Source organism: Gigantopelta aegis, chromosome 4 (genome assembly GCF_016097555.1).
Source record: "Gigantopelta aegis isolate Gae_Host chromosome 4, Gae_host_genome, whole genome shotgun sequence".
In the NCBI taxonomy this organism is placed as follows: domain Eukaryota; kingdom Metazoa; phylum Mollusca; class Gastropoda; order Neomphalida; family Peltospiridae; genus Gigantopelta; species Gigantopelta aegis.
Window position 1 is genome coordinate 662,892 of NC_054702.1, and position 20,912 is coordinate 683,803.

Here is a 20,912-nt window from a genome sequence, read left to right on the forward strand (position 1 = left end):
AACCCTTTCGAAAGTCAGTATATATGAGGTTAAAACCTCAATACAAGGACGCCCTATACTGGTGAAAACATTGACATTTGTGTTCTGACATCCACATTCAACAACGCCTTGGAATAAAAGAGGTACATGTGAACACAAATGCATGCATCGTTTATATTCCCTGCGTGGACGAATTATGTGAACATTTTTTTAAGTCCTTGGCCCAAATGTTTGTTGAAAATGGGGCCAATATGTTTTGGTGCTGGATTCTCCCAAAATCAGTTTTTTGACGAACGGTGGGCCATAAGTGGTCGAACAAACAGAGTTTTTACTAAATAACGAATGGGTACCTCTCACACAGTGAGAACCCATTTAGAAGTCAGTACATATGAGCATAAAACCTCAATAAAAGGATGCCCTATACTGGTGAAAACATTGATATTTGTGTTCTGACATCCATATTCAACAGCCCATTGAAATAAAAGATGTAGATGTGAACACAAATGCATGTATGGTATGTATTCCCTGCGTGGGCGAATGATGGGAACATTCATTTTAGTCCTAGGCCCAAATATTTGTTGAAAAACTGGGACTATATGCCTTATTGCCGAATTCTCCCAAAATGCGTTTTTCACAAACGGTGGACCACAAGTCGCCGAATAAACACTTTTATTATTAAATAACGAATTGGTACCACTCACACAGGGTGCCGTGCACCCTTTCAACACGAGAACCCATTCGGAAGTCAGTATATATGAGGTTAAAACCTCAATACAAGGGGAAAAAAGAGTAAATCAGTTCTTGACGAACGGTGGGCCATAAGTGGTCGAATAAACACTGTTTTTATTAAATAACGAATGGATACAACTCACACAGGGTGCCGTCCACGCTTTTAACATGAGAACCCATTTGGAAGTCAGTATATATGAAGCTAAATCCCCTATACAAGTCCGCACGATAGTGGTCAAAACATTGATATTTGTGTTCTGACATCCATATTCAACAACCCCTTGAAATAAAAGATGTAGATGTGAACTCAAATGCATGTAGGGGAAAGTGGGGCATAATGGAACACTGAACTTCCGTGCTGCAATACGGTTTAACAAAACGTAGTAGAATACTAATCAAGTGTGATATACGTTTATGCAGTTCAAGTATTTAAGTAGGTATAGGCATTGTATGCCTAAATCTAAACCAAAAACAAATATTTAACAAACAAAATTCGCGAGTGAGAAACCATTTTGCCCCATAGTTGGGGTAAAATGGCAACCAAGGTTCCATATTGCCCCCATAGATGATTTCTTGAGAGAAAAAAACATCGTTAGGCTACATATCATCATAACTGTATTTAAGGTTCAAAACTAAGAAACGAGAACAATCCAAACACAGTTGTCTAACACAAACAGCTTCTCAAAGGCAAAAGTCACATGTAAAACTGACGTCGTCATCATTTTCATCAATACCAGCACACGCTGGGTGAGACCACTTCATGCACTTTCCACACTGTATCATACCATCCTGTTTGCTTCTGCTCCACCATTCATTGCAGTAAATGCACTCTGCATCATTTGCCTCATCATCTGATGAATGATTATATACCGGAGTAGACGTCTTGCACTTTTTTGGTAGGCCGAATGTTGTTTTGGGAGTGGTTTTAACAGAACGCTTAGTGGTGTTTTTCATCAAATTTGTTTTTTTTCGAGGTCAAGGTGTTGCTTGTTGTTTTCGTAGAGGTTAGCTTCTTTGATTCAATAAGTGTCGCTTTGTATGGGCTAATTGTGAGAATGACTGTTGTACCCCGTCTTACATTTGGTTTTCGGTTAGTTCTGGTTGCTTTTGGAGGTGGAGAAATTTCAAAAGGTGATATGTATGAAATTGAATCATTTGAAAGAGCTGTTGGCCGATACATTGCTTTCACTGCATTAAGCTGGGGTATGGCTGATGTCGAGGTAGAGGGTGTTGCTTGAGGTACTATTTCCACGGGTAGGGCACAACTGGAAGTAGATACCACTGGCTGAAAAAGAAATAGAAAAGGCACATATGCGCCCCCCCCCCCCCCCCCCCATATAGAAAATCCTGGATCCGCCCCTGAACTCCATAGTGTATGTCATCACTTACTGTGAAATGTCCCAATATTTTTGTAGATCCTTTTGCGCATTTGTTGAGACCTTTGTATCGCCGACGAAGGGTGGTTTTAGGGACATTAAACTGCAAACTGGCTTTTCTCAGGCCTAACCCATTTTTTATTGAATTCAGTGCGTCTCTCATAGCCACTTCATCCCACGACTGTCTGCTACTCTTTCTAACATAGTTCCTCACCATTATTCCTGTAACTGAAAAACTGGAAAAGAAATAATTATGATCTTAAAATTTCTCCAATATGAACTAGAAATGCATGGGGCAAAATGGGCCAATAGTTCATTATGCCCCGGCCATAGGTGTTCCATTTTGCCCCCATTTGTGTGGCATTTTAACGCCATTGTTACAATTAAGTTTTTTTTTTTTTTACATTGAATTTTTGCTTGTGATATATAGCTCTAAAACTGCTAGATACAATATAAAAAACATTGCATCGAATCACCGTTAACTGCTGGATTTTACTAGATAATAAAAGTTTGCTTACCTTATATCAGAGGTTCAATTTCTTTTTTTCTCTGTAAAATTTAAAAACCCACGCCTGTCGCACTTTTTTCAACGTATATCTGTGACGTGTAACAAGGGAACTAACTCTGATTAGTTTAAGACATCATAAGTTCTACATTGTACTGTATATTTCGATGATTCATTCTGCCCCTAGGGTCCATTATGCCCCACTTTCCCCTATCGTATATATTCCTCGCATGGACGAATTATGGGAACATTTATTTTAGTCCTTGGCCCAAATATTTGGTGAAAATGGGGGTCAATAATATTTGCTGCAGGATTCTCTCAAAATTAGTTTTTTGACGAACGGTGGGCCATAAGTGGTCGAACAAACAGAGTTTTTATTAAATAACGAATGGGTACCTCTCACACAGGGTGCCGTGCACCCTTTTAACACGAGAACCCATTCGGAAGTCAGTATATATGAGCATAAAACCTCAATACAAGGCCGCCCTATAGTGGTGAAACATTGATATTTGTGTTCTGACATCCATATTCAACAGCCCATTGAAATAAAAGATGTACATGTGAACACAAATGCATGTATCGTATGTATTCCCTGCGTGGACGAATTATGGGAACATTCATTTTAGTCCTTGGGCCAAATATTTGGTGAAAAACTGGGACAATAGGCCTATGTCTTATTGCCGAATTCTCCCAAAATGTGTTTTTCACAAACGGTGGAGCATAAGTCGCCGAATAAACACTTTTATTATTAAATAACGAATATATATATACATATTTATGATATAATATGTTACATTTTCAGTGCAATCAAAGTATGTGATATTTTTCAGATCACATACTTTAAGAATTTGATAACTTTGCAAATTAGATGTAAATTAGTCGAGGTCTCGACGCTAGGTTTATTGACATTTAAGCAAACGTACTTGGGTGACACTCCATGATTGACGTATGCATTCATAGTCATCAAATAAAAAATATTTTAATGGCAATTTGACACTGAAAGCTGTCCAGCGTTCAGAAAACAAAAAACGTTAGGCATAACTTTATTTTGATGTAAGGACATCCAAAATGACGTCATTTCCATTCAAAAATACACCGCGCTACGTATTCGTACGTCATTTGAATATTTAATAATGGCGGACTGGAATTAAAGTTGCTTGTACAGTTTACAAAAACACGTTATATTAAAGCAGCACACCCTAGTTCCACCCAGCGAAAATAAATTATAATTTGGTTAATCTACAAACCTGTAACACACTTAGATCATGTTTTTATCAAATGGAGTGAAAAAGCAGGTTTTATATCGATAAATACCATGGGAATCCCCATGTCCCAATTGCTTGAAATAATTTTGAAAGTTAGTATTCTGATGTCACCGGTAGATGCCGCTCGAAGCACAACAATGCCTACGTCACGACAAATTTCACAGACTTGGGGTGCGTTTCTTTCACCTCTCCTGGACATGTTCCAACTGTTCTGTCCTGGTTGTATCCCCTCTCCAGATATCGTAAGATTTAGCAAAATTATTGGCTTTAAGGGTTTGTAACGTTTTGTATTGAGACACTTACTTGTCTGAACTTCATTGTTACTGAAAATGTTCACGAACTGTGAGGAAAAATCTCACAAATGAACAACAACAAATCGGATGTTGATTGCGCGAACCGTGCACGAGAAAACAAACCGAACCAAAATGATAACGGTCACGTGATATACCAACGTCTGTGACATTGAAATGGAAATATCCCCTCTAAAAATAGATTAGACCTTGTCTGCTCAACGGTTTTTTCTCAGACGTGCGTGCTATTTATGAAATATGAAAAATGCATTTTGTGGTATTACAAAAACCAGGATTACCAAAAAAACACTTCAGGTGAATGGAAATGTATATTCTAAATAATAAACGGTAAGTAAAGTGCAATTTTATTTGTGAAAAAATGGGTTTAATATCGAAAAACAACGCCGTAATGGTTACAACTAGCCGTAACTAGGGTGTGTCTCTTTAAGCTAGTGCATCACAACTAGTATATCAAAGCTGTGGTATGTGCTATTCTGTCTGTTCGGTGGTGTATATATATATAAAAGATACCTGGCTACTAATGTAGCAGGTTTGCACTCTAGACTATACATGTCAAAAATACAAAATGTTTGACATCCAATAGCTGATGATTAATAATTCAGTATGCTGTAGTGGTGTCTTTAAACAAAACAAACGTTAACTTATCCATTAGTCCCCCTCCACCCCACCCCTCGATTAAAACAACCCAATTTTACCATAGTATATATTAAAATAATTCCTCACCTAACAGCAGATCAATTACCAATCTTGGGTAATTTATAATAAATACTGGTAAGACATTTTATTATTCCTTTATTGTTATTCTTAGAATTTTCAACTTAATGGTTTCTGCCAGAGGCTAATGAGGTTTAGATAAATGATAGTAAAAGAACTGCTGTTTATAAATGGTCATGTGCTTGAAATGTAATGTCCTAACCCTAATTTCAAAACATTTCAAACCCATAACCACCTAGATGAGGCACTTACATCTGTTTTCTTTTTATTACCTACCCTAAATATGATTTTCCTTTGGAGACAGTAGTTTTGTTTTTCATCATTATTTTATGCCCCAAATTTTATCAAAGCATAGGCATTTTTCTTCTTCCACATGTCATTTTATATGTAGCTTTGTGCAACTTTCTAATAGAAATCAAATCACATCATCAAAGTTAAATACATTGTTCACTACTTTTCTTAATTTACTGCAATACTTTTTAATTTTGTACTATGTTTAGTCACATTGATTTTGTTTCCTGTTAAAAATGTTTTTCTAAAATTAAATTAAACTTTAAATTAATACAATATATAATTAAGTTACAGACTAATGTACTTCTTCAAATGGATGTGAAATACTTAACATGTTTGTTTTTATATATTTCAGCAACTGGACCAATGGATGTGGAGTCATTGATTAGATGTCGAAAATGAGATTCTGAAGACAAACTATTAAACAAATTACATTGGATTTTGATATTGAGAACAGAATGATAGAAATAATGGAACAGTTTCAACTGATATGTGAAAGAAAAACTGGGGCAAGGGATGAAATTGCTGCTGAAAATGAAACACTTTCAACAATTTCATTTAATACAATATTTTTTTATTTTTTTTTGTGTTTGACATATTGCTGCTAAGGAGTAATTCAGACTTCCAAGACTTGGGATTCAGTTTGACACCGCCCATCAAATGGTAATCCTTAATTACTCAGTTGACTACAAGTTTCGAGGATAATGATTTGGAGATGGATGCCACAGAAAGATACATTTTTGAATAAATATATTTACCTGTACCAGATTGCATGGGGATTAATATGTAAAGACCCTCTCTTTGAGAAAAAAGAAAATGTTAGGAAGTATTCTCATAATAAAATATTAAACAAATTGTGCGAACTGCAATCTGTGGTTTAGTTTCATGTTATATATATATATATATATATATATATATATATATATATATAATTTTGCCTCTATTTTTTTATATATACATTTTTTAAATTAAATTTTGATTTTGTATTATTATTTTGTAGGCATGGGTTGTCTTATAATATTTATTACTATTTTTTATCTGTTATGCCTCTAGAACAGATAAACTGTGAGTACATTTTGTGTGACAGTAGGATAACTAATGAGCGGGGGGGGGGGGGGGGGGGGGGGGGGGCGGTGACAGAAGCTTCACGTTTGATTTAACGCAACCCGACAAAAATAAAGACGGTTTTAAACGGGTCGAGGCCGGGTCGTCGCCGTGAATTCTATTCTCTTGTTCCTCGGCATATCGGGATTCCATTAATATAACAGTCGAACAACAACAACAAAAATTAAGATGAAAAAGAAGAAGAAAAAAAGAAACAAACAAGACATTTTAATTTATCAGTTCTGACAAGAAAAACCAGCATAGGATGTTTTAAAATGTTCTTTTGGTTGTTCGACGTTCACTTCCGGCTTCTTGTGCTTCAATAAAATTTACTGAAGTAAAAATGGTTTCGTCGATTTAAATCACGTTGTCATCGTAAATGTACCATGTAGTGAAATACTTGAATGTCTCCTCTTGCCGTCTTTTTATTTAAACAACGATATTTGTAACTAAATTAAGGCAAAAACGTAATCGGCAGATCGGTTGATTTTGCTATCGACATGCGAATTGGCAGCTATTATTGAAAGTTTGTCTAACCTTGCATCACGTGTCACGGTGGGCGTGGTTAACTCGTCATATGGAGGGGTCAATTCATAATTCCTCGTAGCTCGTTAGTTATTATCTAAATATAATGGTAGGTTGAAGGCAACATAACGACGAAGACTGCAATATTTAAGTTGATCAAAATAGTTGTTATTAGTTATATGAAACTACATTAATGCGTTGGAATATGTGTAGCTCTGTTCCAATTCACTTGGGTAATCGGGATCGGGTTGTTCTTCTTTCTCAGCAAATCCCATTATCTTTCCACAAAAAAAAAAAAAATTGGACAAACTGATTAGCGTTTAGTAAAGATAAGCTTAAATGCACATTAATAAGTACAATGCGATTTATTATGTTATAAAACGTGTATAACTGAAGCGCAAACAGTCTAATTTATATGCTATTAACTGTCGCTGATGGCTTAGGGTTTTGTGTAATTATTCCTATTACAGGAGCTTTTATATCGAACGTACTATGGTGTGGCGTTGTTCAGTGTCGTTTTTTAATAGAGTGTCGAATTGTAATAAAAAACAAAAACAAAAATCTCGATCCGCAGACTTGGAAATTACCCATATTATTGTAAGTGCGTTAAGTGCGTTTTTGGAGTAATAGCACTAAAGTGCCGTTTTGTAATAAACTTCATTTTCCATATGTTATGTTGCTTATTAACATCTCAAAATTACTGTCAATGCTCAACAGGACATGGGCAACAAATTCCCATTCCAACTTTTATCAGTTTTAACAAACAAACGGAATTATTTCAGTTTATTACAAAACGACACACGGGTACATTTTTCAAAGCTATTATCGATATAAAACCTGCTTTTCACTCCATTTGATAAAAACGTGATCTAAGTGTGTTACAGGTTTGTAGATTAACCAAATTATAATTTATTTTCGCTGGATGGAACTAGGGTGTGCGGCTTTAAATCGAATCAAACCGAGAAACCGTAACCGGCAGATCTGTTCCGATTGCAAAAAATCACTTTTTTTCTTCTTTTTTTTTGCTTCAAAACATTTCAGGGTCCCTACATAAAATTTGCCTAATTTATAACTTTCCAGACAATACTTCCTTATTCCCCTAAAGGTTACTCCCTCACTCCCCCCCCCCCCCCCCCCCACACACACACAAAAGCACATACACACACTCACGCCTACACACATGCAAACAAAAAGAAAAGGGAAAAAAAGCTAAGAGTTCCAAACGTTCCAGCATGCTTGTTAATACTATCACTAACCCTAAACCTAACTTAAGCCTAAATTAACTGAATGCTGGAACGATTGGAAGTCTTGCCAAAACTTTTATTTTGGCCATTCGTCTGACGGATTCTTAACGACAATATATACATCGAAGACTGATTAAATGAGTCAGTAAATTCCATTACATTGGAGGGAATGTGATTCTTAAACTCTTACCTTCGTAGAATTTATATATCAGTTGAATTTTGATGGATTTAGGTAAAACTTCACTTTTAATACCATGTGACGGTTTCGCAGGAAAACACTGATTTTACGTCAATCGTAGGTTCCGCATAGTTGTCATCGCTGTTAACACTTGTCAGCAGAAGTATATGTTTACTAAGATTATAATTCAGTTGGAGGAGACAATTATTTTAACTAATGTTAATGCTAACTATACAAAAACGTTACACATCGAACAAAATTATGTCATCTAAGCTAATGGCGTCCAAGCAAATTTGGGCCCGCGGTTTTTGAACCGCGAAACATGATTGGTCCAGCGCGGTTGTCAATCACGCCGTACGGAGGGGTCAATTATCTGTCCAAAGTGAATTTACGAGGGACAGATAATCCGTAACGACTTGGTTATTCCCTTTATTACCCATTGTCAATTTTAATGTACAAATTTCTCTGCAGTCTACAACAAAGCCATCAGCCATTACGTCATATAATCTTACGCGCATTACATGACGTAATGTAAGTCACGTCATAGCATAACGCCATTCTTTTTACTGCCAAATGTTTACAGTACAAAATAATACAGCTGTATTTGCATTTGAAAATAATTATTGTTATATATTACCAAAGCCGCTGCTTATGAAAATATACCATTTCATGTTTACGAAACAAATGAATCCATTTGTTTTTGTAAATCTTTATAGATCGTATAACGTATGCGTAATCCAGGACCGTAGCTAGCATGGGGGCAAGGGTGGCAGTTGCCCCCCCCCCCCCCCCGAAAAAATTCGGAAAGCATTATAGAAACTTAAAGAAAAGAAGTTTTAGACTATTAACTACTCAGTTGCCCCCCCCCCCCCCCCCCCCAACAAAAAAATCCTAGCTACGGCCCTGTAATCTGACTCATGAATGGAAACCATCATATGAATGAAAGTGAAGTTCCGGCCATGGCAAGCAACCAACCAAACGTCGTGAATTTTAAGCCAGCCAATCAGTGGCTGTAGAAGCAATCTGCACACTGCAGAGATCGAAATAATATTACCCCGTATACTTGAGCCCATATGGGTAATAAAATATAATATTTGATTTTAGTATCTAATATTTGATTGCAGTATAAAATGTTTAATTATAGTATCTAAAACTGTATTATTGTATGTAAAAAATTATTATTATTATTATCTAAGATTGTCTTTTAATAATATCTAATATTGTATTATAGTATCTAAGATTGTGTTGTAGTATCTAATATGTTACTATTAGTAAATGCAAATTAATACACTTCAGTGACCAATTTACGGGGACACAAGTTTGAAGGTGTTTTTATTTTTTTTACTTTAAGTTTTACTCCTTTGTTCCTCAATCAACATCATCAAAAACAACAAATCACCATCGTTGTCCATCAAGTATCATCATCAGTTATGATCATCGTCATCATCATCATCATCATCATCAATATAATCATCCCAATCACCATCATGATGCTGATAAAATAATAATGATTATTATCATCATCAACATCAACATAACTGTCATCACCATAACTGTCAAATGTTATTGATTTGTATATAAAATGTATGGCTAAGAGCCGGAAGGCTTAACGCTAATAAACCATGTTATACTATAACACTTAAACAAGTCGGTGTCTTTGACGTCTGTTGTGTGATTTTTGTTGGGGGAGGGGGGGGGGGGGGCGTTTTAAAATCGGATTAGGTCCAGACTTCTCACTACTGCTACCAACTTGGCGACTTGGCCTGACTTTCAGCGGGGAAAAAACCCGATAATTTCTCCGGCAAGATTAGGCCCTGCCCATACAGGGATGGATGCCCGCTTAAAAATAAAATATGAAATGAAGAAATCTGACAGCACCCTCTTTCAACAATGTTTCAGGGTGCTGTCGGGTTTCTTCATGTAATGTGTATTAGTGATTAATGTGTGAATTATGTGAACTATTTGTTTTTAACAAACTCGATAATAATTAATGTAGACAGATCTAAGTATTTGTCCTCAGATATAGAATTATTATTTCATTTGTGTGTGAATGTTTGCCTGCTCAGTGGTTGGCAGACTACCACATTTTCATTACAGAGTTGTCTCTGATGGTAGAGAGCGATATAGCTATTCAAATATCCATCTTCGTGCAGCTCTGAGTCTCTTAGGGCAGAGATGTCTTCGATTCCACCCACAATTTGTTTTACGCGATACTGACATTTACTCTACATTTTAATTCATTATCTGTGATAGTTGTATTTTTGCACAGTTCTTTACACTGTGTTTTAATTTAACTGTTGAATTTTTATACTGATGTTGATCATCACATTGTTTTTTTCATTTACCATAATTTGACACCCAATAGCCGATGTATTTTCCGTGCTGGGGTGTCGTTAAACATACATTCATTCATTCATTCTTAGGGCAGATTATGGAAAGATTACGGCCCATTGCCCCCCCCCCCCCCCCCCCCCCCCCCACCCCATTATACTGATACACGTAAGATAGAACCTAACCCAAAAACTAACCCTAACCCTGAAGCTATCCTAGACTAGCTTGAGACTTGATCAATCATTCAACATTGAAACAAGTGACATAACTGTAACAAATATCTATATAATATTACGAACACAGTAAATTGTGTCAAGGAACATATTGATGGTAAGAAATGGTTCAGTTTATTCCTAACCATTAAAGCAGAACGTTGACAAAGTAAAAAAAAAAAAATAATAATAATAATAATAATAACAATAGTAAAATCAAATAAATCGAGTTAAAAGTTAAACCAGGGTGAGCTAAATCCCATAACATGATGTCAGTCAACAGTGACAGGAAAGGATGTTCATCAAATATAATTATGGCAAAGTGATGCACAATAACATTGGCTTTGCAATCTTAACTAAAAGAAAAATATAGCATGGTGATCAATACATTACTAATATGTGCACATACCGCAATCATGGTGGGACTTAAATAAAAACAAATAAATGCACAAACGCACATTATCAATTTCCGCTCGATTAGAATTATCTTGCCTTGAATGTTATTTCCATACGAACTATTTACCTATAGTCCGTCCCATCCTCCTACAAAAATGTTTAAGGTTTTTTCTTTTGTAAATTATTTCAATTTTGTTTGACGTAAGAACAAATGTAAAAGTGTTTTGGAAATAATAATAAAAAAAAAACTATTATTGTAACCAAATTAGAAAAGAATCGGCTGAGAAATAAATAACTGATAGTAAATTCCAAAGGATGCAAAAATGGGTTCCCTGTGGGACGGACTATAATTTATTCCAAACAACCAGGACGACCTCCACTTAATATTTTTTTTTTTTAAATGTCCATCCATAATAATTATTATTAGCCTATTATTATTATTATTGTTGTTGTTATTGTTGTTGTTGTTGTGTGCGTGCATGCGTGTGTGTGTGTTCATATATATATATATATATATATATATATATATATCTGTGTGTGTGTGTGTGTGTGTGTGTGTGTGCGCGCGCGCGTAGGCAAATACGCATTGACAAACACACATGCACACATATAACACGCATACACATACGCACATACACATACTAGCAGTTTCATTTCAAATGCGTATATTAAACATATTTCGATCAGTCTGACGCATCTCGCTCTGTGATAGGTCACCTGCTGGAGACGTAGATGAGTTATACCACCCTTGCGCTAAAACAAAGCAGCCTTGTCAATCACAATAAATGGAAAATCCAATTGGCAGTTTAATAGAACACGTGGCACCCATGCGGATAATATTTAATATGGAATCTGACTGGTTGTTCCTATAATACCACAAGGGTTGTACTGTAAATCAGATCTCTGCGATCGCCGTGAAGAATTGACTAGAGAGTGAGTATAAAAACGGTTTACCATTTATTTGTATATGTCTGCGTATTTTATTACACATGCATTTTAAAACATTTATTGTGACTATACTGTCAGAGATATGCATATGCAGTGTGCAACGTGTGTCTTTTTAGTAAACTTAATTAAATAAAATCTAAGCTAAAGGGACATTCCTGAGTTTGCTACATTTTTAAGATGTTATCGACTGACAGAGACTTGTTAACGATTGTAATTGCGTATTAAATATATTTTCCTGCATAAAATACTAGTGGCTGTATATTAAACGTGCTTCTGATCGTTCTAATATTTGTACTAGGTTAAATTTCATTTTATTTCCAAAAATATCGTTTTATTTCGTACGTACGAAATTATTTCAAGACAAAATCCAGTTTGGGATTCTTAGAAATATAAAGACAACCGGAAACACATTGAAAATGGAATTACTTTATAAGGACGTTTGCCAGCTGGTATGATTTATATATATTTTTTATTTCGCTTAAACTAAGGTAAAGTAATTGCAATTAATATGAAACATATTATAATAATAATGTAATTTACACAATTGTATTTTCGAATATATGTATGTCAAAATTTTGTTTTTGGACTTACGAAATCTAGTGTCAGCTTCTACAAGCATGCATACGGTCAGAAACTCTGTGTGCGTACCGTATGTATACCGTGCGTATTCCGTGTGTGTACCGACAGTGATATTCTTTAAAAAAAAAGAAAAAAGAAAAAAAAAGAATCCCATTCCATATGTAAGTGTAGCCATAACAATAAACAAATGACGTGTCTGTGGTTCCCGTAAAACCATGGCAGCAGGGTGTTTAGAATCCCGTTAAGCCTGTACATCCTTAGCTGTTAAACATATTCGCATAATTACTCAACTATAATAGTAAGACAATATCTTACCTCTAAAATGCATTACTCCAGACAAGCGTTATTAGCAAACTGAAATAATTAATAATGTAATTGCAGATCGATGTATTTGATTTTATGTTACTACTCTACTACTCTACTTAACGGGAGCCCAAAAACGTGACAAAAGGTAATATCCATGTCTGGGTTTTAATATTTTAAACAATTAAATTAATTCCGCGAATGTACAAAAAGGGATGTTTCGTGTCGTTTTGGAAGAAAATAAAACTTACGTTATTTTAATGCATTAGTAAATTCCATCTTTCACTGACAAATGAACAGGGAAGTGCATGATGGTGTGATATAGCCCAATGGGTAGAGCGCTCGCCTAAGACATTTGGGTCAATATACTGAATCCCGATGTGATATGCGGCGCGGTGCGTTTAACTGCGCATGCGCGAAATATGCGGGCCAAATCTCATCACCACCTGCATGACAAATGGACTGCCATGACATATGGCCCGTTTGTGGTTGTTCGGGAAGGGCATGTAAAATACTAAAATTATGAGATCATTCATGGTTACTGTGTGTGTGTGTGTGTGTGTGTGTGTGTGTGTGTGTGTGTATTAGTGATGGTATAAATTATTCAGAAAAATAAGACAAGAGGTTGAAGAGCTTAATAGACAGTTTTTCTCTTATGTGCCAAGTGCGAATATCAGTTGGTGGAACGCCACTAAGCTTCGTTATTGTAAATAAATGTTTAACAGGTCATGTCAGGTCAGGTCATAGGGCTTTACGTGCACATTCAGAACAAGCTGTTGTAGCGCACACCTGTCCTGGTCCTGTCCTGTTTAACATGTTGCCTTCGTTATAAATATCAAAATTCTCTCGTAATGTTTTTTTTCATTTAATTACTACTGCAGGCAAGGTATTGTCATACTAAATGAATCTACAAATGTCAAGCTTCGCTAACGCCGATGCATTCCACAGGATTTCACACTGTGTTAATTGATACACAGTGGTGATCCTGGATTGAATGGGTACTACACTACTAGCATCTGTGAAGGTGTGACTAGTGCTTATTTCTTATACCTTGTCACTGTTGGTTCACTGACTGACTGATACCCATTTTCAAAAAGGTTCAGGCACATCACCATTTAAGATGGCAATTTTCAGTAAACATTTCATATAAAAATTTCATGTCTGGATAAAATTAAAGTCGCCCCCACCCCCAATATTTTTTGCTTTTTGTTTTTTGTTTTTTTAAAGAATAATCCCTGGAATTTTCAGATAATATAATATATATATCACTTCACATGAAAATTGTGTGTAATCCCTGATATTTTCAGTTAAGCATAATACATGTGCCTGAAATTTTCAATAAAACATAATACCTGAAATTTAGTCAATTATATACATATTCCCAGTTTCATATATCACTGTATTGAGGTTGCCCACTGGTAAAGCCTGATGCATGGTCAATCTTGGATTGATCCATTTCAGTGGGTCATTGTGCTATTTCTTTTTTCAGGCTGTGGTATGTACTATCCTGTCTGGGATACTGCATATAATAGATCCCTTACTGCCAATAAGAAAGACTATTCTGTAGGTTTCTTCTCTTATTATCTGTGTGGTCCTCAACCATATACATGTACCTGACGCATTATAACCGTAGTTAAAAATATGAATGCGTAGTGCAATACAACATTCCTCCTTTCTCTCATTGTAATTGAATTCTCTCATCTTATTAGGAACCTGAATACAACTTCTTCCTTAAAAGTTACAATGTGTAATTAAGAAATAGGAATGTGTTATGACCGTCACAAAACTAAAGCTAAGAACCAGGACAGATGTAACAACATTGATAAAAAAATGTTTTTATCTGCTGCTAATAACTGTTATATTAGTAAGTATCTCATAAAGAAATACAAGTCCATTTTGAAGTAAAGATGGTTAGGTAAGTATACCTAGGCTTGTGTTTTTATAGAATCTAGCAACAAAAATAACTGGTAAAAAAGTCAGAAAAAAAAAAACACAGGAAAAAAGTCACAACTTTTAATTAAAAATATATTAGGCAATGAAACAGTTTTTGTCAAAGTTCTTTGTTTTCAATGTTGGTGGTTCCAGCAGATGTTTCACCCAATGCCACAGAAATTCTGCCAGTTTTGCGGTCCTTGAAGCCACAATAGGAAGCCATTGTTTTTAATCTACCCTAATCAGTAAGCTGGACCCAGGCATAATTAACTCTAATCAAGAGGTGTCCCTAATCACCGCCCTGCAGGATACGAAGCCTCTTTATTTAACGTAACCTAATTGACCCAGCCACTCTACAAACCCACCCTATCAATAAGTTTAACATGTCCCCCCCCCCCCCCCCCCCCCTCCGCATACTTTCTTTTAATTTAGCCACATTCAATACTCTGCAAACTCGCATTTTGTTAGATAAAAATTGTGACTTTTTTCCCTGTGATTTTTTCTGTGACTTTTTTCCAGCCACCGTTTTGCTACTTCTATAGACCTATAGTTGGGTAAGCAGAGATTATCTGTGATCTGAATTTCAATAAAAGTTTACAGCAACATAGCTCTCGCACACTAAGTCCAGCAAGAAATCACAGCTGATGTCATTCCAAACTTTCAGACTAGCCTCGGTGGCGTCATGGCAGGCCATCGATCTACAGGCTGGTAGGTACTGGGTTCGGATCCCAGTCAAGGTATGGGATTTTTAATCCAGATACCGACTCCAAACCCCGAGTGAGTGCTCCGCAAGGCTCAATGGGTAGGTGTAAACCACTTGCACCGACCAGTGATCCATAACTGGTTCAACAAAGGCCATGGTTTGTGCTATCCTGCCTGTGGGAAGCGCAAATAAAAGATCCCTTGCTGCTAATCGGAAGAGTAGCCCATGTAGTGGCGACAGCGGGTTTCCTCTCAAAATTCGGGTGTCCCTTAACCATGTCTGATACAATATAACCGTAAATAATATATGTTGAGTGCGTCGTTAAATAAAACATTTCTTTCTTTCTTTCTTTCCAAACTTTCAAGCCAAAACAAGAACTCTTGTTGAACATTATAATAATAGTTTATTGCATTCACAATATATATAAATTTCACCGATAGCTCTGGGTGAGTAGAAAATGTCTTTAAATTAATTATATTAAACTTCTAAATATTTTACAAATCCATTTATTTTGTAACAAAATATCAATTATTACATTAAATTATTATGCCAAATAAAAATTGCCAATTGTTTTTAAAATTTGTATTTTCGATAAAATCACAACAAACCCGCAAGACCGGGCCATTTGTCACGCCGAAATTGACAGGTTGGGAAAACCTGTGACGTAATTTCTTAGCTGAGTTCTAATTGGTCAAATGTATTCACCGCGCCGTATGTCACGGCGGGCCATATGTCATGCCACACCGGAAATAAACACATTATCTGAGAGGGCGTTTTCCTTTGTCAAGTGACGTGATATACAATGTATGATCTACCGCCTGTGGGAAAGTGCACATTAAAAATCCCTTGCTACTAGCAGGACAAAATATCAATTAATGGGTTTCAGAACCGACAAGCGACCGACAGCAAAACGACAACGTGCTTCGTCGACACCAACAGCTGAAACTCACCATCAAATGCCTCGGTCACACATGATGCTTCCGCCGGTCTGCGGTTTGCAGATGAAATTTTTACAAATCGTACGGCTTTGCGGGCTGCGGAAGCAGTGTTTACAAATGTGGCGGGGGTATAAGGCGCGGCTCTGCGTACAATGGCCATAATCCATCTAGTCACCACACAGTGTACATGAGTGGATGATTTACATTAGGATTCATTCCCAGTCTGGAGCTCCACGCGGTAAGACGTGTTTGTTTCGCTTGTGCACACTGCACGTGCTTTCGTGTGCTCGACTTGGGGGTCCTTCATTTCGTTGTTTTTGTCAGCGAAATGAAGTTTTCGACTGGGATGTATGCGGCCATTGGAACTGATTGAACGCTGGAACGCTTCTCGTTTCGACAGCCTGCACCACCAGGTTGGATTCTTTTTTAGCGAGATTCCTTGCCTCCACGTCATTTTTCCGTCTGACTGTCGGATTTGTTTTTTCCGTGACTCGTATGACGGCCATTCTGCAGAACACCACGGTTGTTCGCGTTTAGTCTCTACATGTCCGAGCCTGTCCTAGCAGCACTGGAAGATTGACCGCCCCACTCTAAGAAGAAATAGGAAGCGGGGTCGGCCCCTACTACTCTTTTTCTAGACTTTACCTTGCTTTATAGTGATACCATCTCGTATCCTCCGGAGTCGGGCCCGCCCGCACCACTAAACCAACCCATGACGACTGGACTATACCCTAGTCTGATACTCTCTCTCGTTCAGACGGATCCGGCTTCTCAAGATCTGCATTTCAGCACAGCACTACACCTTCAACGTCTATCGACTGTCAATCTAGGGGTTTTCTTGACGGGATGCAACCCATCTCGTCCCTTTAAGCTGTGCACCCAAACGGCCTTAACGAGGCCACTCGCGTGGACATATCGATCGGACTTTAAACTTTTAGATCTGCGTTCAACATTTTATGTCGAAATTACTTCTTTCTTTTTTTTAAATATTATTAAATAGTCCGATCATCTCTCCTTTCTCTTATTTAATTTTGGACTGTCCTTCTAAAATGCTCCAAATTATATAAATATTCGGCCGAGCAGTCAATTCTTTTTTATTTTTTGGCTTGTAACCTTTTAATTTTTTTTTATTTAATCTATTAACTTCTATACTAATTGCTATTTTAAAAATTCTGCCCATTTTCACCCCCCTCCCCCCTTTCCAGGCCACCGATCTTATCGGAGGTCGGACTCGGTATGGGCGTGTTCGAAACCCTAGTGGTATATGGGCACGTTAAACTAGTTATCATCATCATCATTAGGATTTATTTCAATATTTCAAGATGCCACCAAAAGGCCATCGTACGGCAGCCGTACGATATTTATAACATCGTACGGCCATCTGACGGAGGCCGCAAGACCACCGTGAGGAAAGAAAGAAAGAAAGAAATGTTTTATTTAACGACGCACTCAACACTTTTTATTTACGGTTATATGGCGTCAGACATATGGTTAAGGACCACACAGATTTTGAGAGGAAACCCGCTGTCGCCACTTCATGGGCTACTCTTTCCGATTAGCAGCAAGGGATCTTTTATTTGCGCTTCATACAGGCAGGATAGCACAAACCATGGCCTTTGTTGAACCAGTTATGGATCAGTGGTCGGTGCAAGTGGTTTACACCTACCCATTGAACCTTGCGGAGCACTCACTGAGGGTTTGAAGTCGGTATCTGGATTAAAAATCCCATGCCTCGACTGGGATCCGAACCCAGTACCTACCAGCCTGTTGACCGATGGCCTAACGCCACCGAGGCCGGTCAACCACTGTGAGGTGACAGTAAGGAAGCCTTACGGTTGTTGCGGCTGCCGTACGATTTTCTAGGCACACCAGACAGGGTAAAAACCGTACAGTGACCTTGCGATACTACATGCGGCGGGGTTGCGGCCTACGGCCTTGCGATTTCCGAAAAAAATAATAATAATGTCCAATTAAAAAAATCGTAAGCCCCTGCGACAAGCAAACAAACTTGAGATCGCCTCACGGCTACCGTATTCTACCGTGCGGCCACCGCACGGTCATGGCCATTTTGGGGACTTACGGCCGCCGCCAACACGCCGCAGGCCATTTGTGACCAAGGCATAAGTGAATCGCTGCAAGACAAAAAGACTACAGCATAGGGAGATGCGGAGAGTGGTTTAACAATTATTTTATAGAACGTTTGCAGATCGTTGGAAGACAAATTACAAGAGAGACAATTTTTTAGAATTAATTTGCAGATATGACAAACTTTTTTACTAATTGCTATTTTCAAAATCCTGCCCATTTTCAATTCCCCCCCCCCCCCCCCCCCCCCCCAACCATCCCGAGTCAGGCCACCGATCGTATTGGGTGTCGGACTATGGATGGGCGTTGTGATGGAACATGCTCTTAAATTCTTTTCGCCTATATAAAGCTTAGCCAGTCATCCTAGAGGACCTAGGTAAACAGTTACTGTGTGTTATTGTCTTTATTGTGATAGGTACCAGTATTAAGTCTGTATTACAAGGTTATTGAATGAGTGGTTAGGGTTAATTAAAAATTAACCAGTTAGGAATAGAGTTGTAATTCCTTTATTAATTAATTTTCCTGGAAGCGTTTCTCAATTATCACACGTGTGGGTGTTGTGTCACGGTGAAGTGATTAGCATATTGTGTAAACTAGACACCTAGAGATTAACTAATTAAGTGATCAGTTCTGGGTTGTTATTATTTGTTGTTGTTAATTAACTACTGCTGCAGTACATTTGTCAGCGTAGGTTAATACAGTTTCCACAGTGTATTGTGTTTTTGTTGTGTTTTCTAGTGAACTAAACGTGCTATAATAATATATACTTTATATAAGATCGTATCTCTGATCATACCTAGACGAGCCAGCGGGTATAACTGCCTGTTACAGAGAGATCTAATAGATATACAGTTAGGAGAGATATTTAGACAATCGTGTTTCATTCAGTTACGGGTATTATAGGATCCCCGTGACAGGCGTGTTCGAAACCCTAGTGGTATATGGGTACGTTAAACTAGTTATCTATCTATCTATCTATCTATCAAGAAGATACGGCAAAGGGGGCGGGATAACGATATTTGTCAAAAACTGTTTGAAAGACTGCTGTGTATTCACAGAAACAATATGTGATAGTATCGTTGTGCTAAAGTTCAAATGTGATAAGGGTAGATACAGTGATATTTATATTTCGTTAGTTATATATCTCCCATTAACGGTACATATTATACAAATGATGACATCGATTTACTTATAACTCTTGCAGAACATATTGGTCGATATTCAGAACTAGGAGATGTTATCGCTATTGGTGACTTCAGTAGTAGAACAGAAATAGATCCTAATTATATTATGAATGATAAGCTACCCGATTGTTCAGCAAATGTATTAGAGGACGCAATGCACTATGCACCTGGTAATGTTGACTTTACACCATATAACAGTGAGGATAAAACGGTCAATCAATTTGGCAGAAAACTCCTAACGTTGTGCAAAATGAGCGGACTGCTAATTGTCAATGGTAGCCACTAGGGAGACCAACATGTTAGTATTACATTTTACAACAAAAATGGCACTAGCCGTATTGATTATCTGCTTGCTCGATAATCAGTTTCTAAACGAAATCAAAATTTCGAATCGGGTATCTTTAATTGTTTCTCAGACCATGCCCCAGTTTGTTTGAATACAACCTATCCCAACACTCCCCTAAACACAGACGAATACGAGAAGCAAACGCATACTAGGGTCAAATGGAATGACGAGAACTAATCAGTAATTGCTGACGAAATAGCCGAAAATATTGATCAGTTGTTAAATAGTTGTACTTTAAACGATAACACGCAACAAAATGTAGATGGATGCGTGGATAGCTTTGTATACAAACTTAATGACATTATTCTGGTGGACATATCGATCGGACTTTAAACTTTTAGATCTGCGTTCAAAATGTTACGTCGAAATTACTTCTTTTTTTTCAATATTATTAAATAGTCCGATCCTCTCTTCTTTCTCTTATTTAATTTTGGACTGTCCTTCAGAAATGCTCCAAATTATATAAATATTCGGCCGAGCAGTCAATTCTTTTTATTTTTGGCTTGTAATCTTTTTCTCTTTTTTATTCTATTAACTTTTTTACTAATTGCTATTTTCAAAATTCTGCCCATTTTCTACCCCCCCCCCCCCCCCCCCACCCCCTTTCATCCCGAGTCAGGCCACCGATCTTATTGGAGGTCGGACTCGGGATGGGCGTGTTCGAAACCTTAGTGGTATATGGGCACGTTAAACTAGTTATCATCATCATCATCATTATTCTGTCGTATTGCTCT

General features: G+C 37.2%; 1 protein-coding gene and 1 long non-coding RNA gene across 2 annotated transcripts in view; both read right to left on the minus strand.

Moving 5' to 3' along the window:
- The window catches only part of LOC121372424 (popeye domain-containing protein 3-like), a 466,410-nt gene that overhangs the window by 433,497 nt on the left and 12,001 nt on the right, over nucleotides 1-20,912 (minus strand). The window lies entirely within an intron of this gene.
- LOC121372428 lies at nucleotides 1,106-2,685 on the minus strand. The gene is made up of 2 exons (XR_005957927.1): nucleotides 2,603-2,685; nucleotides 1,106-2,320 (listed from the first exon to the last, which is right to left on the minus strand). It is a non-coding gene; the product is annotated as an uncharacterized LOC121372428 (long non-coding RNA).